This window comes from Antedon bifida, chromosome 6, assembly GCF_963402885.1.
Source record: "Antedon bifida chromosome 6, ecAntBifi1.1, whole genome shotgun sequence".
NCBI lineage: Eukaryota > Metazoa > Echinodermata > Crinoidea > Comatulida > Antedonidae > Antedon > Antedon bifida.
In genome coordinates, this window is record NC_136231.1 from 19372872 (window position 1) to 19400107 (window position 27236).

A 27236-nucleotide genomic window follows, 5' to 3' on the forward strand; every position below is an offset into this window, starting at 1 on the left:
CATTGCGCATAGCTTTTCTCTCCCTGACTACGTCTATGATGATAAAATAATAATATCTTTTTGTTGTTATGTATGCCAAGACATGGCAATAATCTAAACTTCTAAATTATAAAAAATGGTATTATAAAATTTCTTTCAAGTTTTGTATGCATAGTATAATCAAGAAATATTCTAAATCATGTGAGAATTCTACTGTCAAAAGCATAATAAACAGTTGGTAAAAATGTAATGTTAGAAGTGCCGTATAGCAAACTGAGTTTGCTGTTGTGATCCCACTAGCCCGATTACAACTATCAACACTTGTCGTACTAAGTACTTACTTACATTAGCATTTTCAAAATTTTAAACAGTTTCCTGCATTTTATTTATAAATAATGGAAACAAGTTGCAGGTTTACTCAAAGGGTCAATTTCTGTTACGAAGAAAAAACAAGTTGAATGTGGTGTGAATAAATTACTAGCGTTTTCATGATAGGAGAATGAGTGCTCGGGCTCCTGTAACATTTTTGGGGCACTCAGATGACCATGTGTTTAAACAGAGCAATTATGTAAACGACTGCTTGTTATGGATATATGTTTGGTGTCCGGTGTTTAATTACTGTAGTATATTTCCCATAGCTGGGCAGGAGGAAGGGGATGGGGTCCTAATAACATTGCACGTTCCGAGGGCAATTTAAAGTATGTTGAGGTGGTCAGTCATTTCAGTGAATACTTTCATTCATTTACCTCCGCCAAGGAGGTATATGTAATCGATTGCATGGGTTTGTTTGTCTGTCTGTTTGTTTGTTAGTCTGTCTGTTAGCAGGATTACTCAAAAAGTAATTACAAGATCTTTACCAAAATGAATGTACAGATAGATATGTGGTCAAGGACCATTCCATTACCACGGTCCCAATTCTGGACCACTTTTTAGTATACTTTTCAGACCTGCTAGTGTTTCAAAAGCCGGTGAGCAGTCTCAACGTAACAAGTGAACTATAATTGCATTTTCTCGAAAACTACTTGTCCAAAAAACTTTATTTTTGTACAAGAGGCAAGAGTTATAATTAGTGATTTGTAATTTTAAAACATAATTTGATTTAATGTGCACGTTTTTTGATGCGAGTAGTTTAAAAAACCTATTTCTTTTCAAATTCACTCGTTTGATTTTCGCGTTGCTGTTCTATGGTTAGTCAACTGAATCTATTGTTAGTTGAAAGGCTGGTTACATAACCATTACACCAAACTTGCATACACATGCTTGTAGTGAAACTAGCCTAAATTACAAACAGCATTAAGACACACACAAATATATATATATATTTTTTTCCGGAGAAATCTTATGTAGGAGAATTTTACAGTAGGCAGAGGTATGCACTCTCGGAGTGGCTTTCTAGTTTATTCTTATTATAGCGCATTACATATATCAATGCAGTAAAATCTCTAAAGAACACATAGCACATTGCATAGTATGATTATTGGCTCTGTGGTTTTGAATATTAAAATAGTGTTTGGCACCACAACGATATATACTGTATGTCTATCTATGCCAATATACATTTTTGGACCAACTTGAATTAAATGATAGTTTTCAGATTATTGCCATGGATTTAAATTACCACTCCAAACAGTTCATAGAGGAGAACTAAGAATCTTTTCTCTATATTTATACATAATAAACACCAGTGCTTAATTAACTCCTATGTCTCGTTTAGTTACGTTGTAATTGTATGAACAATATTGAAAATCGTTAGTAATCCAATTAAGCAAAAACACAGGCTTTGTATATTTATGCACAGATTTTAGTAAAGTATTGAATCTATTGTTGTTGATCTTCCAGCGAGTGACCAAGGAGAAGATACTTATTCACGATAAGTGACATTCCATATAATCCGTTCTCTTTATCTTTCCAATCTCAACCATCCTATTTATAATTTCTATTGTTGTTGGTAAACAAAGTATATAATTTACTTATATGGGTTAATAATCAATGCTTTATTGAAGTTAAGGCTATTGCATAATTAATTGTGATGTTTTTTCCTGATTACTATAGAACTGGTTTCACCAGTATAAGATGTTGTGTGTTGGCGACATTTTTGTGTGAGAGCAATGTTTTTGCAGACAAATTGGAATCTACAAGATATTTTTTATCAACTTTTAATCAGGTATTTTATTGATTCATTCATTCATGGTTAAAACTATTTTTAAATCAGGCCTGCAACAACTTTGAATTTCGAAAAAAATATTAAGTCACGTACAATTATCTTTAATATTTGTATTGCAAGCTGAGTTTTATAAATTGAAGCTGAAAGTAGGATTGCTTAATATGTATCAGGATTATTTGGCCCAGGACGATTTGACCAAGGACGTTTTGGCCCAGGAAGTTTTGCCCTAGGATATTTCTCCCCAGGACGATTTGCTCCAGAACATTTGCCCCAGGACGTTTTCCTCCTGCAGCGTTTCAGTCCATTCAATGCTTCAAAGTCCAAATAAATACAAATGGTATGGTAGGAGGGTTTATGTGTGCCTTATTATATTCAACAATGTAGTACATCTTTTAAATCGTGATTTGATGTTATGAGTACACATTTTTTTTGGCTGATAACCTAAACTCCTTTTAAATTATTAAATTATAGGTGACAAGTTGAGAACTTTAAATATAGGTTTATTTTTATAATTGTAAATTTACTCATTAAAAAAATATTTTTGTAAGATGTTTGGAATTTATATTTAATATTTATTTTGTTGTTGAATTTTCTCAAGTACATTTTTATTGATGATTATATCCCATAAATTTAAAAAATAAAAATAATTTGACACCATTCTTCACTAGAGAACTACAGACTTAAAGCTGGAAATAGTGCATCCATAAATTTCTTTAATATTTAAGGTGGGGTTTCTTTTAATGCTAAAATATTTATGGGTGAAATTTTGAAAACTTCTGTTTGTTTGTGTAAGAAGTTTACTTTTATTTATGTGTTTACTCATTCAAAAATGATTTTCGTAAGGAGTTTGGAATTTCTTGTGGTTTAATTTTGAATTTGATATATATTTCGTTGTTGCAATTTCCTCAAGCAGGTTTTTTATTGGTGATTATTTCCTATAATAAAAATCAACTTGACACTCTGTCATGGGAAAATAGACCTAAGGGAACAAGGAACTAAAATAGAGGACCAGGATAGTGTAGGTGTTGCCAGACAGGGCTGACAAATCTGGTTCTTACATTAAAACCAAAAATATTTGACATGTGGTAGATTTTAATATATTCTGATAGTGTAATTTAGATTTGGCAAAAAGCAGCATTCCATATAATCATGTCTAAGAAAGAAAGTAACTTCCTCTATCATTAATTATTTTATCTTATACTGTTAAACAGATTATAAAATCATCACAAAATGGTAATTCATACACGTCATACACATGCTGTGGCAAACAAAAAATCTTTCAACATGTTTAAAAAACGTAACGTAAAATTTCATTTAATTTTCAAGATTTCATATAATTACAGTAGTTCCACTTCCCTAAAGATGTATACCTTACCAAATGATCCTACACCCTTAGTTGTTGTACTCTAACCTGTTTTAAGTACAAATTTTTTGATAAGTTACTTCATGTTAGTACTTCACTTCTATATTATGTTTACCTATTAGGGCATGGATATGATTTTATCAGCTTTTATATTTGTATTTACCTTTATATAATGTAACTATCAGAGCTTGTCATTGTGTTGCATTGATACAGTACAGTTGTTACTATAAAGTAGGACATTATATATATTTGACACAATATACTCCTGCTTCAGAAAATTCTAATTATTTTTATTTCCGGAAGTATTTGAACGGCAATATTATACTGAAAATTCAGGTGAAGTATATTGAAGAATATAGGAGAAAAGTAAATAAAACCGAAATTCTAATTCAGTCTGTCTTAAATGTACGTCTACGATATGCAGTATCTAACATGTTTTGCTTTTATGTAATCATAATCGATAAAAAAACGAGTGTAGTTTTATTTGCAATCTAATTAAACCGAAAGTTGATATTGTAGGTCCTTAGATAAACATTTGAATTTAGTGATTTCACAGAGAGATTAAAATATCTACATTATCTGCAGGTTTAAACAGTTGATAGCTTGGATCGTTCAAACTCTGAATGAAATACTAACAGTTCCCGAAAGTAAAAGCATTTTTATTGTACTGGTATGAAAAATTAAACTTTCATGAATCTATTTAGAGTGTTAGCCTTTAAGTGTGAGATTTGCAACTAAAAGTATCCAACACTTTTCTGTAAAAGGTGTTTCTGCTAACTTAATGTACTGTACTGTAGGCCTACATGGATTTGGCATTCATTATTGGAATTTGTTACCTGTATTTGGTAATGTAGCACCATCACCCTGACCATTTACACTAAAGTGCCAGACTTTACTATTGTCATCATATTCTTCATATTCAATTTTGGAAAATGTACACATTGCAACTCGTCAATATAATGTTTGTTTGCCATCGGACTATAGTACCTTTCTAATTTTAATCCCAAGATTTATTCAGGTACAGTAAGCGGACTAATCCATAGCTATACGCTTAACTTTAGGAAAAATTAACAGCCAGTAATAAGCAAATTGCCGCTTGGCACCTGAGCATGACAGTTTGATTTTGGGTGTGCAATTAATGTGCTAAAACTTATTACTTATCTCAAACATTATTATCTTTACCTACAATATAGTAATGCTTCATAAATGATTATGGAGAGGAAGGGAGAGGCTGAAAAGTGTGTTCACACCTTTGTGCCTCCCCTTGTTGAGAAAAAATCTTAAAAAGTGTCAACATTATAAGTGAATTACATGAAATATCGTTATCATTGTCGCTGAAAAGCCTACTTATTAAGATAATTATGTCAATTTTATAGAAATAGTAATATTTAAGATTTTAACCTGTGATTATCAATAATGTAAACAGTATCTTAGGGGCTTTTCAGGATGGGTGCTAGATGAAAATTAATCAAAGGCATACCCACTAGGCTACAATCACTCCTATAAGACTTAACTGATGGGGTTAAAATGAAACTTTTATTCAAATGGAAACATTTAACTTCCGTCTGTGCAATATATCCAATTATCAAATGGTAATTACTACCTGCCATATTCACTCACTTTCAATACTTCTACATTCATTTTTCATAGTGGCAATGCTTGAGCTTGATCTTTAACATGCCTGCTTACCAGTCCCATAGTACTGGTTCAAATCCTTTCTCTCCCTCTCATGATGGCAAAACTGTGTTATGGAAATGCCGTCCCAACCCTTATGTCAGAGCATGGAGCTATAAGTATAAATTAGAGTTCTCAGCTTGCTAAAATGAATTTCAGTAAGTCTTGATAAAAAAAATGTCTGTAGTATTTAATGGAACATTTCATAATTTTTTTTTTAAAGCATTACGTCATATAGTCATACTACATATTCAGACATGTTTCTGAGCATGTGCAGAATGGTTTTCTGACTATGCATTGTAATTGCTTGGTGCATCATTGTCTTTTAACGCTTGTAATGGTTTTAATGGTTTTAAATTTATATAGCGCAAAATACAAATAGTCTCTATGATCAGAGAAAACTCTAGAAGCCAGCCTTTTCATCGTGTGGGTCGTTAATTTGTCCATAATTATTGTATAATAATAACATAACATAAATATAAATCTGTGAAAGTTATTCCTTCCTCTTTAATATATGACAATGTAATTTTTTTACATTTTATGATAATATCTGTGTTTGATATAAGACTACAGATTTCCATATCATTAGATCTTAGCATATAAAACTCAATGAAACATATGGTATGATTGTTGGTCTACAGTACATATGGTTATTCATTTGTAACATAATGACATAAAATGGTGTTTGTGACATGTTTACCACCTGGGTCTTTTACTTTGTGTCAAAACAGATCAATTATGAATTTGTCAGTTTTAAGTGAAATAGTATTAGGTAGAGATGAAAGGTAGACGCTGATTCGGACATTTAAAGGTTAGTATAAGAAGAGAATAGGTACAACTTTACTTTAATTCATAAGCTGGATGGAAACCGTAAATAGATAAGATGGAACAAATTTTAGGCTTATTGACTCAACTAACAAATTTGGCCGATAGAACTTCAACTCTAGTTTTAGGAAATGTCATCATTACAAATACAAATGGATATCAAATAAGGTAATATTAAATTAGATATTTAAACATTTGGCCTATTTGGTGGGCCTTCCATGGGCTAACAAATATTTGAGAAGTCGCTTTATAATAAAAAAAGTTTTAGCTAACTATGACTAAAGTTTGATTTAAGAATGTTTAGTATACATACTGTACTATAGGCCTACTGTTATGCTGAATGTTAATATGTGGTTAGTATCTTAACTCTTATGTATTTATTTTTTATCACAAATTTCATTTTTACTAATAATAGAAAGTATTTGTTGTAGGCCTACAGTATCACTGATGACATTTATTAAGGCTGTAATGAGATCACAAGATTAGCGTGTATGGCTTTCACTTATACCATATCCTGTTTGATATATGGTGTATCATTTATATCATTAAATCAAGGGATTTACCACCAGTCTTAATTTGAATAATGAAATAACAATTTATTATTAATTACATCATATAAACTATGACCTAGCTCCTCATGATGAGCTCATGATAGATTGTTGTTTTCTGCATCAGATGATATTGTTGACTGTATGTGGAAATAATTACTTGATATTATTTAAGAACTCTATCCTTTTTGATTTTGATCAATTGTTTTTAAAGATGGCTGATATCCATTGAGATTTGGCAAACAATGGCAGTGAATGATGTTTCCTCCGTTCAGTGTAATGTCCTTTAGTCGCTTCACATCTTGGATTACTTTTAAACAGTAGCTTTCAAAACACAATATGAAGATGTGTGTTCATATTTTTAAACTAGTATATCTATCTACTGTATATACCATTTTAGGACCCATGTTTACATGTACAGTATTGTATGGTGCACCGATAGTATTTGAATTGACCGCTTATGGAAACTACCTGTTTTTAATGTCGTTATAGATGAATGTTTATAAACTTTCAATGAAGTGTACGCATAGGGGTCCATAGTATATCTTATACACAAGCATAAGGAGTTTTTTATTAGGAGTACAGTAGAACCTTCATTTTACGTACGGTACGGGACCGAAAGGCGCACGTAAAACAAGGGATTCGTAAAATCAAGGTTGACCTTAAATTGACCCCCAAATACGTAGATAGTAGCTAAAAAGGCTGATGTTTGCCTACAGCATGCAGGAGGTGGTCACTAGATTAGCTAAGCCCTTCCTAGGCCTAGACTAATCTAGACCAGGCTAGCAAGATGTGAGGCCTAGAAAAGTACAGTATATACAGGTTTAAATAAAGTGTTATAAATAAAATATCAATGTTGTATTTTCTATCAATAAAAACAGTCGCTGCTGTAGGGGAATGCACATGAGTTCCTCACACAGCCATGGCTTTGTGCTTTGTTGTTGTTAAATTGCGCCCTCAATGTAAGAAAATGATGACGTCATCGGTCATTTTAAGCGTACGTAAAATCAAGGGAACGTATAATCAGGGTACGTAAAACGAAGGTTCTACTGTATACAGTTATCCTAGAATGTGTTTCTGCTCTGTAATTACCGCCTACAGCAAATACTCAAAGTATGGTATACCAATTGCATTTGGCTCTTTGTTAAGCCTCTCCCATGTTTCTGTGACATGGTATTCTTGCACAAATATGGAGCACACCGATTATGTTTTAATAAAGTTTTGGAGAACCATAATGCTGTGTTTATTGCATGTTGCATTACTATTCCTATGTCATCTATAAATTTGGCCATTTAAACATTTGTTTTAAAGAAATATAAATTACTGGAGTCATCTTTAATATTTCCAGTTTACTTTTTTTCATGGAAAAAAAAGAAAGAAGGAAGCATATGGATGATTCACTTTCATTTATCTTAAAAATGTGATAACAGTTTTTACATCCTTAATTAGGTATTTCACTTTGACTTTTCACATTAACCTTCCAGCTGTATTTGCATATTAATATACTCTTATTCTTCTTGTTTTTGTAATATGAAAAATTGTGCAACCAATTAAAATTTATAAACTTTCGATTCGCACATTTTTATTTTGCTAATGGAAAACAGGCTTAATCTCAGATTCATAAGCAGATATTCATACCATTTGAACACTGTGGCATTTATGGTGTTCAAGTGAGATCGTAGAACAACTTCTTGGTGAAGTGGAATAGCACTACAGTTAGTTCTTGATATGCAACAAGAGATCAAATTCATAAGCTCTCATCAAATATATTTATTAATATTAGGATGTGAATGTTAGTTTTAAACTCTGGTCCTTGACTTACTTTTAATCTTGTCAGTAGGGGAAATATTTTTTTTCGGGAATTTTGTTTCAATGCCATTTCCAGTCTTAATATATATCAAAACCAACTGCGAAATTTGTAGGAAATATTATGACATAATTTTTTTTTACTGGCAGCTAATATTAAATGTAATTAAAGATTGCCGTACATAAATAACATTTTTTAGTACAACGAGAAAGAGGCCAGTGATGGGATACTTGCATTAAGTATATTTTTGGTTGATTAATTGATACGGCTTTACCACGTTGAAACACCGGTTCTCGTCAGATCACCGAAGTTAAGCAACATTGGGCCTGGTTAGAGCTTGGGTGGGAGACCATCTGGGAATATCGGGTGCTGTCTATGGAGCTGGGGTCCTGTTAGGCATTTGAAATCAGCTGACTCTTCTGGCAGCCCCTGCATCTAGTATCTGCCTCAGACGTATTGGTCCATGCCTTTCCTCTGGTCAAGGTGGGCACTGGACGTCAGAAGCCCTTGATCAATGTTAGGACCAATCAAGGTGCTTTAAACAGTCCTGGCTTTGTTTGTATCAAACCTGTTAGTGGTGGTAATTATCGGTGTTCGATTGTTTCGATTGAATAAAATAAATAAAAAATAAAAATAAAGTGTACATGATTATTCATTCATTCAAGTACAGTATATGCTTATTTTTACCTTTTTCTGAGGTTGGAGTAGACTTACTCATCAATTTGATCCCGATCAAAAGATTTTTAAAAAGTGCGACTTCTGGGCATCTAGTTGAAACAATAACATTGAACAATGTGATTATGATTTATTTACGAATTAAGAATTAATTGTGAAAATATATTAAACAGAAAATATGGATGGTTTAAATACCATACAAAAGCCACTGATAAAATCTAGAGAAAACTGATTGAGTTTAAAATTTCATGATTTATATGGAAAAAAAGGTTAAAACAAGCAAAATAATTCTTCCTGTAGTCAAGGCATAATTTATTACTCAGGTTTTTTAACTTCTTGTGCTTTATTATTAGTGGCCATCTGCTAGTTCTGGTTACATCATAATCACAATCATTATAGACTCATTATCCATCCAATCAGATTGCTCGAGTACACACCAGAGAAATCTAGGATTGTTGAATTTTGTTCATTTCATGCTAGTCAACTGCCGTGTGAACACAGGAATTTCCTTTGGGATTTTTTTATTATGACTATTGTAACTATCAGGATATTTCCTGGCGTTTAGTAGGCATTGTTTTGTGGAAGTTTAAGCAGACTGTTTGCAGGCTACATCTGGATATATTCTGTGTTTAGCCTATGACTGTAAGTTTTGTGTAGTAGTTCAAGGTAAGGTAACGCTACTGTAAGAATAATTATAAATACTACAAAGCATTTGTTTTATTCTATGCGTTTGGTGTGCTTATGATTATAACTCAACATTAATTAGTTGGTTAAATATTAATTTTATAAACCTGACAAGCTACATTGAGATACAAACATACATTGAATGCCCCAGTGGTCTAATCATAGGGCGTCTGCATATAACTCAAATCAAATTGTCTAATCTTTTAATACATATTTATATTAAAATTGACTGTATAATGTGTTTTGTGAATTTACTCATATATTACTAGTAAACAAAATAATGGTTTTATATTATTACAGTGTTTGAAATATAAATTTATTTGTTTACTGGGTTCTAAGGTAAAGAGACATTGACATGATTAAAAGTAAACATTCACAAATTAAAGTTAATAGGAATAGATATTTTTTCCCAGAATAAAAAAAAATATTTTTCTTTTCTACCATTCTAAGCCTCTGAAAACTTCACAAAGTGGCACTGGTGGTTAACATGCTTTTTATCAATCCAAAAGTCCTGCATTCAAATCTTGCAAATTCAAGACTTTTTATGGTTTTACTATTTAGTTTCAAGTATTTGGCATTGAATGGTATTGAATATGCATTAAATGAATTTATTAAAATTAACATTCCTACTTGTCTAAAAGTATGGGTTTATTTTTTATCCTGTCGTATTTATTAATACCATGTGAAAAAAAACCGATTAATAGTTTAAGAAATTAAAAAAAACAAAATGTTCTATTTCCCTGTCTGACCTGGATGTATGTCACGTTTCCATGTGACATTTATAAAGTGTTCTTGTTTTTTTATCTTGATGTGTTTCCCCCTCCCTTATCTTCATCTAACCCCACGTTATCAGGCTTCCGCACACACATACACTGTACAAACACCTTACTATCTGACTCACAAATTGCTGCAGTTCATGATGTCAATACTAAGACATGATTAAAGAATTTGATTTAGATCTCAATTTACCATCTTTTTTCATGATTCATTCACTATTTTTTTTATTAAAAGATAAGTAAAAAAAAATGTAAAATTGGATATAGTAAACCATATTTTCTTGCTAATATCAAAGAACATACAACATAGTTATAATATGCTAGTTGCTACATTTATAAAGATCAGAGGTAGATTACATAATAATAATTTTCTGCCAGCCAAAATACCAGTTGATTTCTTTTCATGTATTTTTATACATATTTGTATTGTAGAGGTCCTCATGAGACAAGCTTTTGCTTTTAGTGCGGGGCCCCAGTTATTATTGTTATAACTGAATAAATGTGTATGAATGAATGAATCTATCTATATCCACGGAGAGTTGGCAGCATACCCATGTCAGTGAAGAGGCTTACGCCCCAGTCTGCCATTGACTCCTCAAGTAATTAACTGTCAACATACCGGATTACTGAAAAAAAATTTCTTGATTTATTCATGTTGACGCCTTTTGATAATATACAGCACTTTAATTTTCTGCCAGCCAAAAGTTGAAAATTTATCTGTATCTGTCTGTTAATTAGCTTAGAAAACTTTCTTTTTGTTTGATTTTAATAAATTATCTAAAATGACAGTATGATAAATTTAAATTTGTATTGGGTAAATTAGGAGAAACCGAAAGTAAAATTATAAACATTTTTTCCGATAATATATTTATAGGAAATCAACAAAAAGTACACCATGTCAACATTTTTTTCTTCATATATTTATGCCTAACCAATCAAAAATTTGAATAACTTAGGAAAGTAAAGTATTCAATTACGATTATAATCTAAATTTAGTCAGCTAGATTAGTTTTAAGGATATATATGGTAATATCATAATATACAATATAATTTTTCCTATGCTTCAATATTTTTTTAAAAAGAATTATCACTTTATTGACCCTTGACATTTTTGTATGCAAAAAACAGATTTTTTTATATTCATAATTTATATTAAATTGCAGCTGCAAATCCATTAGTAGCAAGAGTAAACTTTGGAATGGTCTTCCCTCATATTTAAGAGACCTTGCTCTCCTTGGCAGGTTTCGAGATTTTGTGACTAGTCTTCACCAACACTATTTCCATTCCTGATTTCTCCTCTCCTTGCCTCTCTTCCTTTTGATTTGAGTCTTAGATTTTAATTGGTTATTGATCCGCTTTTGACAATCCTGGCTTTTTGTTTCTTTTTGTATTTTTATGTATTCTGTTGTAATTGTAATGAGCCGATATTGAATAAATCAAAACAAATCAAAGTAAAACGATGGAGGAACTAGAAGATTTTTGGGAAAGTAGGGTGGCAGTGTTAGTAGGGTCATAAAGGTAACTAGGTAACAGTTAGCAATAGGCTAGATGACCCTACCTGTTTCGAAACTACTACTACTACATTGTATATTATGTGGTGACATTTTCCAATTGACTGGAGAGTTTCAGTATTTTTTAATAAATAACATTAATCTATAAATACTTTTTTCTTGCAGGAAAAACATTTAACCAAACAATAAACTACAGTTCCATAATTTGTACTGGTATGTATATTTTACCATTATAAGATTTGAAATATGTTTCATACAGTGTAACGGCAATTATTAAACATAGACTAAATGGGCTAGTAGAAAACTCAGTCTTACCACTATGGATATTTGTAGTAAACGTATTCTAACACCAACATCTACATATACAGGCACGGATTTAGGTGGGGCCTAAACAGGCTTTACCGACCCAACTGGATCTGCCCCTGATATACACTTTTTAAAAGAATGTCTATATAGAAATGAAGAAAGCTTCTTATCTGTTAGGAAAATGACAACTAAACATGGCTATTCCATTATACTCATTGTACACCAGCTACTTTACTAGTCCAACACCTATGTCTGCTTAAAATATCTGTATGAATGTCTATTCGTGAATAGAAATTTAGTAAGCTCCTATTGTCAAAATGGCAACTAAACATAAATTTGGCTAGCCCATTATGTACACCTGGCTAAGTGTTAAAACCTAGTCCAACACCAATGCCTACATAGAATACTGTATTCAGAGTAGAATTTCTTTATTTCTGTGACTGTGGAAAATAGCTCATTACCCATGTTCTTCACCTTGCTACTAGTCCTGATCCAATACCAATGTCTTACATAGGATATATTCATAGTAGAATTTCTTTATTTCTTATGTGGTTAGAGAGCTCTTGTTAGCAATTAATGACCACTTAAGATGAACATAAAGTAAACATGATCTGCTTGAAATATTTGCACATGTCTCAATCTATTAGGTGGTTGCTAGGCTGTGTATATAATTATTGTAAAGTGCAAATGAATGAAAAGGATTGAGCTATTTATATTATTGTTATACCATGGAGGAATTAGTTTAATTAATTTTGTACCTGGCGTGCATCTCTTCTGTGAATCTAGGGGGAAAAGAAGGGGGAGGAGAGAGAGTGAGTATGTATTATTTAATCTTTTTTAATACATTACCACGATCAACTATCAGCATTATTAACAACTATCAGTATGTGATCAGTAATACAATAGTAACCATTCAGTGTTCATAAATTCAGGTTGTATGTCATGTGAGAATAATACATTTTACAGAAAGCATGTAAATGATTTATTATTTTCATATTTCCTCATATATTCTTTTCTCTCTGTTCTTAATGGATGTCTTTATTTTTAATCAGTGCATAACCTATAATTTGTCAAAGTAACAAATTACTTCTATTCTAGCAAAGATTATATAAATAAGTTTAACTGTTGCTAGGTCCCATTCTACAACACTACGCTCCCTGTAATCCCATGGATGCCATTCGAGCGGACATAAGCAAAAACAAATATTGTTTACTCTTCGAGTGATTATAATTAGTGTCTTTAATAGTTTATTTTATAAACGATTATTTTAGTACAAAATATTATTATTAATTACAATCTTTCAGTTACTTTAAAAATTGTGTAAATTTAGCACAATCACTGTGTAGCGCCGCTATACAATCTTTGCATCTAGTGTTTACTTTGATGAGACCAAACACCATACAGCAGGACACAAAACTACGAAATTGTAATCTATACTAGAACTTTATTTTTTATATTGTAATTCCGAACTATACAGCATGAATCATTTAACTAATACAAAACACACTGTAATATTAAAATATCAGTTCAGTTCAACTATTGTCATATATTTCACATGTCACTATAGTAACATTATTGAATTCATGTGGTTCGAACATCACCAAATTCATATAGGCAAACTTTATGGCACTATCTTTATAGCCACCATATTTTATGCAAATACAGGTACATTTCAAATGTATAGTCATAATATACTGTACAGGACCAAAATAAAACTTTAAAGTAAAATTAACAAATGGTACTTATTGTTACCAATCTAGCCACTTAAAAAGCAGGAAAACAATATGATTGAAGAAATAACATATATGAAGATGTGTTGCTAATAAACAAATATTACAGATTATTTGTAATGTATTTAATTATGATATAAATGAATAAAAGTTGGTGGTTCACACCACAACAGAGAAAAAAAATCATTAAACAATATACTAGAACTCTATTTGTTATTCCGAATTACACAGCATATATTATATAGTTAAAATGATTGTGTGTACAAACAATTATTTAAGCTGCCTGATATAAGATCAGAGATATGTCACAAAAATGACCAAACTCATAGAGATATTATATATACAGTATCTATTCTAAACTAAATAAAGAATGTTCTTTAATATATTAGGATTTTTTTGCTATACACAGGGAAAATGATTATACAATGAATATTTAAAAGAATTATCATTAGTTAGTAAAAAAAAAACAAAAAGCCCATAAAACAACTATATATTTTATTACAATCTTATCTTAAACACTAATTTAGAAATATTGTTACTCCCAGTATCTACAATTCAATGAAAGTATTTTTTGTTTTTTTTCGTCAGTGTATTCACTTATATATATACACTTTTGATTGTTGTAGTTCGAGTGATGAAAACTTCATTTTAAATTGTGTGTAATCATTTTTAATTCTATGTACATAAATTAAAATCAATATTCCAATTAATAGTATAAGTGATACAAGCCCTATAATAATGTATGATGTATTCACATGTTGTTCAGGATTTGTAGTCATTACAGGCATAGTTTCTTCCTGGTGATGTCACAACTGTTTCTTTAAAATTGTCATTTATGACGTAAAGTGGTTCACTTTCAGAATATCTTGGAGCAATTTCATCTGGTACTTTTAGGCGACAAACATAGCAAGATCCATTTGTAAATATAGTTGCTTTTTCTTCAATCCAAATGTGTGTGCTGTTCGATATAATAGGCCAATTGTCATAAGAAAAAATAAAGTCTGATGCTGTATCCCACTGTAAACCTGGTAGAGGGTTTGTCTTCTCACTCAAACAGATCACAATGGCAGATTCTCCAATGTTGTAAGCTGACTTCTTAAACCTCACAATTGGATATTCATATGATGGTATTTCTCGCACGGTAATCTCCCCAGTTCTGGAAATAAGCAAGACATGACCATTGTATTTCAGATAACAACGATAACCTCCTGTATCTTCTCTCTTCACTGGATCAATTCTCAAAAAATGTTTTGCCATGTCATATTGATTGTGAATAGTAATTCGTTCCAGATCAAATCCATTGCTTGGGTAGCCGATAATGTAATGATCTTTGGTCCAGATGATGTCATAGTTACCTTTCATATCTTCTGGGATATCCCCAAAGATACAGGTGATGTATGCTTCTCTTCCCTCTACTGCTGCATCATCTATTGGTTCATAAATAAACCTTACTGCAATAGTTGTCTGGCAGAATAATATAGTGATAAGTGTGACAGAGTACTTGCAGATAGCTTTGTTCATTGTTGCCTCTGTGTTCAGATTATTACTATAACCTGCAAATTAAAATGCATTATACTTTAGAAATGCAAAGCAAATAATGTTATTACTACAACTTCAGTAAGAATATATTATACTTTCCTTATAATGGTGACTTACTTAATGTCAATGAATATCGTAAAGTATCTTTTGTGAATGTTGTTTTTAGATATTATTTGCTGACAACTTTATTTCTCGCTCTCCCTTTTAAACAAAGGAAAAGATGTACAATTGTGAAAATGAAAAATTAGCACATACCTTTAAATTTCATCAATGCATTTGACTCTCTGCAACAACAAAATGCAACCAATTGTCAGTCAGTCACTTTTATTCAGTATAATAAACTCCCATCACAAAGTACAATGTCCAATGATCAACCTGATACAATCACTAAACACAACCCATTGTTAACGGACTTGTTAATGCTGTGGTATCATCGTAACATGAACAACATATCTAAAATAAATCCAGTATTTATTTAGGCCTACTAATTGTAATTACCAACTGAAACTTAGATTGTGCAAAGGATCAAAATGTAGTGCTAGAATGCATGATTCTAAAAATAATTCTGAAGTTAGTTATGTGTGGGTGTATACACTCCAGGGATGTTAAATCTACTTGAGTGCAAATACTTTTTATAATACCACCGTAATTATAACATTGTTGATTAATAGTCATTTTTTATACTAATTCTAATATATATATACTGTATACATTATTCAATGATGAATTGGTTATTCACGGTTATTGCAAGGTCATTGTATCCATAAATATTAGGCCTATACAGTTGAAGATATGTAATGAGCAATTATCCTTTTTTGTCTACGTCTGCGATAACGCCATATGCCATAAGTGGCAAATCCTGAAATGCTGTACAGATACTATTGTGAAGGTACAGTATGGTATATGACTGTATTAGTGATTATATCAGGTGTTTTTTTATGTTAAAAGTAATTAATGTCTATGAGTTCAATAGTATATGAAATAATTTGGACACGCAAAATGAATCTTGAATCTTTTTAAGTTAAGTGGCTATGAGTGCTCACTGGCTAAACCCACAGGCCATGGGACTTCTGGAGCCGCTGAGGAGCAGGGCTTAGAGGAAAGAACAGGAATTAAAATATGTCGAAAAAGGCTAAAAACTCCCAAGGCCTCTAGCATTCGGGACTTAGGGTCCTGTAAGTGCCTTACGCCACTGTATATTCAGTTAGTAGGGTACGCTTTTTTATGCCAGGCTTACTGTGCATTAACCAAGTAGCTGGATGTGCTGCTCATGCTTTACATACATACAATAAGGTTGTTCTATGTTGTCTCCAATCATTACGTTACATATGAAGCGACCTTATATGTAGCACTAGAACTTGTTTATATTGACTGTTAACATCAACTTTATTAGCCAGGTTTATATATAATTATATAAGTATTTGCTGTTCATACTGTTAATCTATGATTATTCTTGTCTTTAGTCAATCATGTAATATTATTCATTGTCTTTTTGTATACCGCTTAACCAAAATAAAATTTTCTCTAAAGTCCACAAGGCTCGAAACAAGGTGGAAATTATGTCATTTCATATGCTATTCGAAAGAGATTGGTTTTCAGCAGTTGTTTGAAGATGGCAATAGAATTGGCATTCTTGATTGATTGTGGATGAGTATTCCATAAGGATGGAGCTGTGCTAGAGAATTACATACTGCACAAATTATATTGTGAATGTATTATAATTGGACTGATAAACGACTATACAGTATCTAATGAGAATAAAACCATGATTTTACTCTTATAAAAATGATTGTCTAATGTTTCTGCATATAGTAACACCTGTATTACTGACGAGATTACTAAAGCATAGATTAACACCTGGTTGTAATCCAGTATTGTATGATTATATCTCTACCAAGTATGGATTATTTAATCTAGAATAATCACTTGTTATAAAGTCAATTAGTTATTCACTATCTACTCTTTGTATCTAGTCTGTTGTGCTTTGGTAAATTCCACAGAATTATGTCATTAATAATTGCAGTTGAACTTGTAGCTTATCTATGGTAGCCACCGCACTATTCATAGTGGATTTTAATTTTAAATAAGTCTTGGATTATGATATACTTTATTTTAACCCTGACAAATTAAAATGAATGTCATGTCTTTTTTTTTATTTTGAAAACAACTTGTATATCATCAGAAAATATTTCATATATGTCTATTTTATTTACTCTTTTATATATATTATTATAAACAGATTAGTTTTTTTTTCATAAAAAAAAATCCAGGTGCATCTAGAACATGAACTGTAAAATGCTCAATAAACTTTTACCTTAAAAAACACTTTTTTTATCATCTAAAAATAAGACAACATTAATTAATTTACATTTATATTGGTGAGTAAAACTATTTTTTATAACATTCTTTCATAGAAGCGTTTTAATCTTCAAATATTAAAGCAACCCTTACTTTTTGCATTTTATACTTTAGCTATTAAATTTCATTGAGCTATTAATGATTTACTTTGCATTGTCTACAGTACATATTAATAGGAACAGTTCGCCTGATTTATAAATGATGGAATAACAATTTTAGTGAAATTCACCTGTTAATACAAAAAGATATCTGCAGATAGTCAATGTTAATGCAGAAAAGGGAAATATTGTTAATTTGTGAAAAAATAAATTAATACTGGAGCCAGTAATATAATGAAATTACTAGAATATTTGCACTATTACTTCTATATAACTGATTGTTCGAAAGTTAATCTATTTACCGTTTTTAACAGACCGACTTTAATCTAGACTATTGAGACGAAAAGTCATTCAGCGCATGCTTTGAAAAATAGGCACATTCACAGAATGATTTCGAACTCAATAGTTGCGTAGTCAATTTCCTCCTTGTGAAATAACCCAACCCAAATTAACCCTACCACATTTAGCATGGTCTTATTTCATCATTGTGCTGCCCTCGCTCTTTGTAGACTTGTGTCTAAATCTCCAGATCAGATTATTAGGACTTAAGGAAAAATGATTTAAAATGTAGATTACATTCACATGTATCCACTTATATAACAACATTTAATTGACAGTTCGTGCACAAACATTTCCTGCATGTAACTATCCTCTTGTGTTGCTAAATTAATACAAGGTCACTTCTCAGTCTCTTTCTACATGTAATATGTATAAAATATATAATTTGTTTTGCATCATGAGAAAAACTGTATCTACATGTATGTCTTTCAAAAAGAAGTACAGTATAGCTGTACTATATCCACATATCAGTTTGTGTTTGTAGTTCTATATTTGGTACTGTACTGGTATACTGTATACCTTGAAATATGGTTGATTGTGACCATGGGAATATTTTATGTTGTGGCAGACTAGTATCATCATCAAGTAATGTATCTGTTCTTTGTTTGTGCTCAATTTTAATCTAGTTTGTACACTATCACTATTAGGTGAGTTGTTGTTAAATTACATTTCCAGTTGTCAAAAAACTTTTCCCAGCGAGTGATCACTTTTTTTACTTTAATCTACTGTATAACATTAACCAGATCTCACTTTACTTGCAATATATTATCAGCAGTTTGTCATGGGACTATTTTGAAATTAGTGCATTTTAAGAAATCATTATGAAATACATATATTAATTATATAGCTTGTAAGGTACTATTACAAAAATTGAAAAGATAGATACTTTCACATTAGGGGCCTGTTACATGTAAATTTTTATTTTTAAATATTTGTATATGCATATCTATATATTTTTGCTTAATTTAACATATCAGTTATTTTATATATTCCAAATTTTCTTATTCAGATTTTTATTCTCATGTAATTTATTTTATTTTTTGTTTTTCTTTAACTTTTCTGTTTTTGTTGTGTTTTGTGTATTGTATCTGTTCTGAGGGTCAGCAACTGCTGGATGGATCACCCTCATTAAATATGGTTAAAATAAAAAAATAAAATAAAATGACAAACCAACCTTCTGGTTCAAATTTAATTTTCAAGAAAAAGAAGGCTAAACATTGTGCCTGTGTCTGCTTGTGTAGTAACAAAGAACAACAAGATTAGTAACCCTGCAATTTTGGCTAACAATTGCAATATTTTTAATTAATACTGCGAGTTTTCTTAAAAAGTCAAAGAGATTCGTTTTTTAAGTAAAACTAGGGTGTCTTTTGTAGTGATTTCAGAAAGTAAAAACACAAATAAGGCAAAATAAAATCCAAATGTAGTGCAACTTAACAAATAAATTGATTCAATTTAGTTTTCTAGATATGCTCATAATGCAACCAATTATCATCACCTGTCCTAACAATGACATTATTATTTGTACATGTCTCACGTGACACAGGTGCCAGTTATATATCTTTTATTTAATGAGTCATCCATGCTTAAGTAATTCTATCAGATTTTATTAAATTATTAAACAAATTTACATCTGTTGTTAGTAAATGAGATGATTTTGGGTAATGATGTAATTTTGCCCTTTTTATGACTGAATATCAGGTTTCACACTAATAATTGACCATGGAAAGCAAGTATTTTTATAATACCTTAAGTTAATAAATATCATTGTGCAGAGCATTAACTTGAAATTTGTTTTTTTCTGATTCCATGTAGGCCTACTGTATTGTTTTTATAAAAAAAGTATCTGTTATTTTTTATATTACTTGATGTCGTATATCTACTATTATATTTTCTTTCTATTAATCCAGTTATGGGGTGACTTAGGTTGTTGTTGGATGATCTGGAAATAAAATGCAAGCATGAATGCTTAGCTTTTTTTTTGTGCCTCGTATATTAAAACCAAATATGGCTGCGCATCCTACAAAATTATGGTTTCCCATGAACTTAAAAGCATTATACATTACATATATGTCATTAGGAAGAGCAATAATATGCAAGGATGAATTCTTTGGTTTTATTTTTGGCTGCTTATGACCAAATATGGCATCTTTTGAGGATTTACTGTAGTACTTAATAGTGGTATAGTAGGTTCCCACATTAATTATGGTTGTTTAGTTTCCTTGCTAGTTTGACTATACTTTGTATATAAGTAGACGAATGAAATAAAATTTGCTGTGAACACCAGAGCATCAATCTATATTAAGTAAATGCTTTGATTTCCATTTTGCCCTGCATATGAGCAAGTATAGCATTTTTTGTCATATGAAGAGCCATGTGGTTCCCACAATAATTAGGCTTGTCCATGGAAAGGAAGTATTTTATTATTTTCTACTAAGTTAATAAGTGTCATTGAGTCGGAACCGCAGCATGCAATATATAATATGGATGCTTTGATTTTTGACTGCTTAAGACAAAATATGGAATCATTTTTAATGTAAATCATAATGGGAAAAATATATCTTTTAATAAAGTATATTCTTAAGAAGTGTGCCATATATATTGCATTTAATTTTAAATTTCTTGATTATTTTCAAAGCTCTTGAGGCTTAGAATAATAACCATATCATAAACAACGTCATTATGAACAACACACTAACAAAAAATAGGAATGATATCAATATACTTATGAATATTTTGATTATGTATTAATAGATATACCTGAAGGCCATATCCTCAACCTATTTTTATTTTAATAATTTCATTTTGATATCCGATATTATTCACACATAATTAGTCTGTAAATAATCAGTTTGATAACTAAACTCAATGCAGTGACTGTGTATATTTTATCTTGCGACTATGATATTGGAATTTTCTGTTTAGATTTCAGCATATTGGTTTATTTTACTGAGATCTATATTTTGTCAAGGTATGTTTTTTATATCAATTCATATTCGTATCTCTATTCGTCATGTTAAGTCAATTTAAATTAGCAACCTATACCTCTTTCTACAACATTTCTTTGTGCAATTTAATTTTTAGGTTCTTACTATATTTACATATATTATTATTATTATTACTTATATATTTCATTGATGTTTCATCAAATCTGTGCAATTTCAAGGATTTTATGTATAATTTTCCTTACCGTCGCATCATTCAATTGAAACATCCCTATTATCTACTTCAGTAACAATCATATATGACATTATTAGTCATTTTGATATTGATTTGAGATATGTGACAACACAAGTGCCAAGTTATTGTGACCCTTGAAAATGTGATCAATACAACACACAAAACGTGGTCATATGTTTCTTCAAACTAAAATTTTCAATCATTGCTTCACTGGTTGATTGAGTTTTCCCACAATGTGTTGGTATAATTTATTGCATACTTCAATTACTTATACTATCTGTTTACATTGCTGTTTCATAAATCATTATTTGTATCCAAACAGTTTAAATCTGCCACATTAACAGTTAGAAAAATCTATTTTACCGTATTGTGATATACAGTATATATACAGTAGAAACAGCCAGCTTTTAGACATCCCTATTCAGGAGATATGTTTCTGTGAAACAAGTAAGGGGAAACTTCTGTTTCAACACATGGTCAACCCCTATTTTAGGAGACAATTTGTTAGCTCCGAAAGTGAACTCTTAATAGGGTACAACAAAAAAAGTTAGGCATTGCGGAAACCAAATAATAACTGAGTCGAGAGAGAATTTGTATATTTTATGTGCATAATGTTTGAATTCTGTAACATAATATGGGAATAAAATGTGAAAAAGTTTGTTTAATCAGATGCTGTAGCTGAAGGCAGTGTAATCATTCCAGGGATATCATTTCTGGTTCTTTCACACCAATAAGCTAAGAATAACAACAACATGGGTATAGTGCTTTGTTGTGTTTGTTGGTTTAGAGTATCCTGTGTTCTCTCGAGTGTCATTTAGTTTTCAGTTCTTAATTAGGAGGATGCTATCAAATAGCTACTAACACCTTTCCTGTAGTGGTTTCATTAAAGAAAAGCTTGACCACAAAGACGACTGCCTGGTAGTCTGTAGGTCAGTTTAGTTTGTTATCAGCTGTTAGAACAAATGTTTTTATAGGATTGCTGTGCAAGTGAAAGCATAAGAGGTATGATGGAATAAATGTAAGTTGTTTTCAAGCAGTTAACTATATAAGGAAATTATCAACTCAAGGAAAAGAACAAAGTTGAGCCTGGAATTTTATAGTTTAATTGTAAAAATCCACACTCTTTTTTTTTTATTTGCATGAAAACAAAACCTTTATGCCTACTGTTAGAAATAGAGTATCATTATTTTATAAAAATAAAAAAGTCTTCTTGAAAAATTTATTTGTGAGCTCTAACTAATACAAATGGTTTTTCTGATACACATGTCAACAGAGATAATACATCTAATGTGAACTATGCCAGTAGAATAATAAATAATACAAGTATGCTTGTAGTTTGCAATGTTGATCTTTGATATTAGTTGCATGATTATCCAAGTGCATGTTAATCAATGATGGTTTACTCAATATAATTAGAGCCTACTATGCACTTACTAAGAAAGGTATTAGGACATTTACTAAGCATACAAATTAGTAATACCATACACTAAAGTAGCATGAAATTGATAGTACATGTGATCTTACAAGTGAAATCACAGTTTCAAAGATATGGGAATTTCAGAAGTTTAGTCTAAATTTTGTTCACATTTAAATATATTATACATTACTATTTTATATAGCTACAATTTAGTTTAGTTTGTATTTATATTATGATTATTAACACTCATAATTTTGACAAGATATCTTTCTTTGTTGACGTTGTATGCTTTTAAATTACGAAATGAATATATAGTATAACAATTGATAATAAATATTCATTATGAAGCATAATATTAATAATATTTTTTTATTAGTTTACCTTCAAATATAAATATCAAATGTGCAATTCTGACTTAAACATTTTGTCAAGAATTCTTGTGTTGGGAAAAAATAAAATTGTTAAAAACACTTTATTATAGTTCATACTGTAGATTACAATAATAAAAATTTAAAGGAAGGATGTCAGAGACTGTTAAAGATGGAGACCAGTCAATGGTTTCCTATAAATAACTTTCATAACTTTCTTCATTTGTTATAACAGTTTTTAGAGGTAATAACCATAATTTCCATAATTTGAAGAAGCATATATAGTTTCTGAATGTATGTAGAAATGACTAATAGTGTTCAACTTTGTATTTTTGAAGATTCTTATCAAAACTGAAAACCGTTGCCCATATAGCCGGTGTCTGAATCAACTAAATTGACTGTATCATTTAATTTCCCAAAGACAATTTTCCCATTGCCTTGTTAATTTATGTACCTAGCATGCATTATAAGTACCATGATTGAGTATATTATGTTTCATTTTTCTTGGAATTCTATTTCTTAATACTAATATAATTGTTGTTCCAATGAATCAGTTTCAAAGTTTTCTTTGCATTTGTAGGATGTACGCGACAATGACAAAAAGTCTAAACATATTCTTAATAAATAGTAGTAAATAAAGAGTAATAAATTTAAACTTTTGTATAAATGAAAAGTCACCAAATTGATTGGTGTACTTTTAACATTATGAAGTTGCACTGTAATATACTGTAGATACGTCAAGGAATAGAAGAGATACTGTATACCTGTACATGTGGTATTACATTTGATGCAAAATGTGGTACTATGTTAATTAAACTCAGTTAAGTGTGAATGAATGAATGAATGAAGTATTTGCATAATATTTTTGACAAGTTCTCAAAATTTTCTTTTCAAGGAAATCGATATTGTCATAAAACAATGGCGTCTTTGGCTTTGTATTTCCCTTTGTCCTGTTTATTTTCTATGTGATTCAAGTCTGGAACATTTCTTGTTTTCTTGTGTTTTTCCAAGTTAATTATTTTACCTTCCTGTTTTCATGCATATTGGGTGATTGAATGTGATCTTTGTTCAGCTGGTGGCTAAGCCTACGTTGTCATATCGGTTTAGTCATCTGGTTGTACAATACCTTCGGCTCTCTTGGGGAAAAACAATTGAAAGATGCTCTCCAGAATTTTCTAAGTAAGGTCAGAAAATTCATTGCAGAAAACGTTTTTGTAAGTATAGCCCTATATTTATTTCATTGGATCTTTTAAAAGCTTGCACTTTTCAATTTTATGCAGTTAATGGTGATGCTTTGCATTCGTCCTCATTCGTGAGGCATATATTTCATAGTGTACCAAGATATTAATGGCGTAGTTTCCTTTATGATGATTCTGCAATCCATCCGTTTTTTGTATGGTTGTTTTTAATGAATGAGAAAATTATTCGACGGCTTCAAATAAACGGAAGTTGTTAAGGTATTCAATTTGTATACAACTTACTCTGTACCTACTATACTATGCAATTGTGATCAATTCTTGCTCATGTTCAACATCCCATAATACTACATGCACAGTTTAAAATATAGCCAGTTATGTGGATGAGGAAACCAAAGCTTAAATACGATTTCTCCATAGTTATACATTTCTATTTAAAAATCCCAACAGAACGGCTTTTTCCTCAAAACGGTTGGTAGTTGAGATCAAATTGAGTCCACGGTTAAATTGCAGGTCAAAATTGCTCCACGAAAAACAGTTTAAGAAATGGGAAGTTGTCCTAAAACAATTTTTAAGATCAGTTTTTTTTGTGGACCCATTTCTATTGGCAAAAAAAATGGTTTAAAACTACTGCTAATAGAAATGTGCTACATACTATCAGGTATTTCATAAAAGTGATTTATCACTAACTTTCTGATAATTTATGGGTTTAGGACATGTGATTAGGGATTGTGGTGTTCATCTTGTTAAATATGTGTTACAACACAAAAAAAGTGTCTACTACAAATGTTTGATGGGTTACCTTCAAAACCAAAACTATGCATATAATTCATTTGATTTGTGGTTTTACGTGTATAGTTTTATACAAGCAATAATATGTAAGTGGTTGAGGTTTTTTGAAGTGGTTTTGGATGATTAATTGTTATTATATTGGTATATTATAATGACTAAACAGTGGCATATTGGTGAATAGTACCTTGACTTCTCTAATCCTACTATCTTCAAAAGATTATCTCTTGCTTTTGATACCTAATCTGATATAATACTGTGTGGGAAGAATAATCATATTCATATATCACTATTGCTAAATGATTCATCAAATCTTGTATTTTTCTTATCTAATTTAAATGAGTATCGTAATAATTTAATAATATATAATGATCATAATAATTTATTTAAATTTCTTATATACTTTCCTTTTTCCTGTTTTTAATTAACAATTAATAATAGTTTATACTTCTATAGCAATAAGTTCTTAGTTAATGCAATGTGAATGTCATAAAATAATTATATAAATAATTTATTTTAAAATAATTGTTTTATACGTTAAATTGTGATTCATGTATTCAGAAATATACTTATTTGGCATTCATCCACCTTTATGTCCTGCAATTAAGCCCTTTGATTGGCTGATAAATAAAGCGCATGCAATATAACCACTTTTTACATCACTACGTGCTTATTATATGCATGTGGGGTTCAGATTTCAGGTAGTACAAAATCCTATTTAATTGGATTGGATTATTCTATTCTACACCCTTAAGTTTATCAATAGAGTTTAGTTTTGGAACACATCCTGCATAAAGCCTGTGGATTCTACTTTGATCGTTATTCATTGCTTGTAAATTTGCTGTGGTCATTGTCCACCTGGAAGAGTCAAGAATGACTTACAATGAAGCAGTGTATAGAAATAGGAGAATTCCTATAGTATACCCAAATATGGCATATTGATAGGAATATATTTGATTATATCTATTCAATTGTAATGAATTGTACTGGTATGCGGGAAAGCATGGGTTTGAGGCCTGTCTTTGCCAAGACATTATTGTTAATCTTAGCTATTTATCTAGGAAAAAGGCTATTTACACCCGTTGTCTCAACTTTCGGATGGGACGTTAAATCGTTTGCCCTATGTCGAGCATGAAAATCACTACTATATTTGTAAATGTAAAGGATCATCTCTTGGTAAGCTAATCTAGGCACTTAAATGTAGCTGAAATGAGTCTATATATTGCCACCTTTCCTGAGCTTTCAGTTAATCTATGGATCGTAATAATACTTAAAAATGTACATTTATTATGCTGAACAATATCTTCTAGAGAAAAGAAAGCAAGCTTGTGAGACCTGTTGAGTTTCCTGTTGAGTTTATAAAAACCGACAGGTTTAATAATTATGCGTAAAATAAAGAACAGTTATCTTTTTGTAAGCGCATTATTTAGAGCTCAAATAATTAGTTTGGTTAATTCTTACAAAGTATCTTATGAATGGTAAATACCATTAAACGGAATACGGGAAACTTACCAATGATTAGTCCTGATATAAATTAATGTGTGAATGGGAAAGATAACAAATTGTCATAATCAAAACTTGACATGCAGATACATGCCATTATACCATCTTTTTGAATGAAGTCGCATAGGTAGCAATTGTTCATCAAATGTGGGATTGTGAAACAGAAAAGTAGAGATAACATTATTCTTATTTTATTAAATTGCCAAGGACTATGATATAAAGGTGACAATCCATTCAGAAAACAAAAACATACAATGAATGATTGAACAAAGTCATATAACAAGTTTTTGATAGAGACAGATTTGAACCAAGAACTCAGAGGATCGGTACCATAGCACCAAGCTTAATCCATCATTTAAAATGCAGTTTCATATTCTTGTGCACTAAATTACATATTGCTGAGGTCATCA

General features: G+C 30.7%; 1 protein-coding gene and 1 pseudogene across 6 annotated transcripts in view; both read left to right on the forward strand.

The window, feature by feature from the left end:
- The first annotated feature begins 2076 nt into the window (after positions 1-2076).
- The window catches only part of LOC144845182 (uncharacterized), a 51679-nt gene continuing 26519 nt past the window's right edge, over positions 2077-27236 (forward strand). For 2 of the 6 annotated variants that reach the window (XM_078702345.1, XM_078702352.1), the window contains exons 1-2: positions 2080-2143; positions 12172-12219. The gene's annotated coding sequence lies outside the window, so the exon portion shown is untranslated. Of the gene's footprint in view, positions 2144-6158; positions 6174-12171; positions 12220-24496; positions 24553-27236 lie in introns of those variants that run through there. The other 4 variants (XM_078702350.1, XM_078702349.1, XM_078702346.1 and 1 more) reach the window with 4 other exon arrangements.
- Positions 8621-8738, forward strand: LOC144846691 (5S ribosomal RNA; annotated as a pseudogene).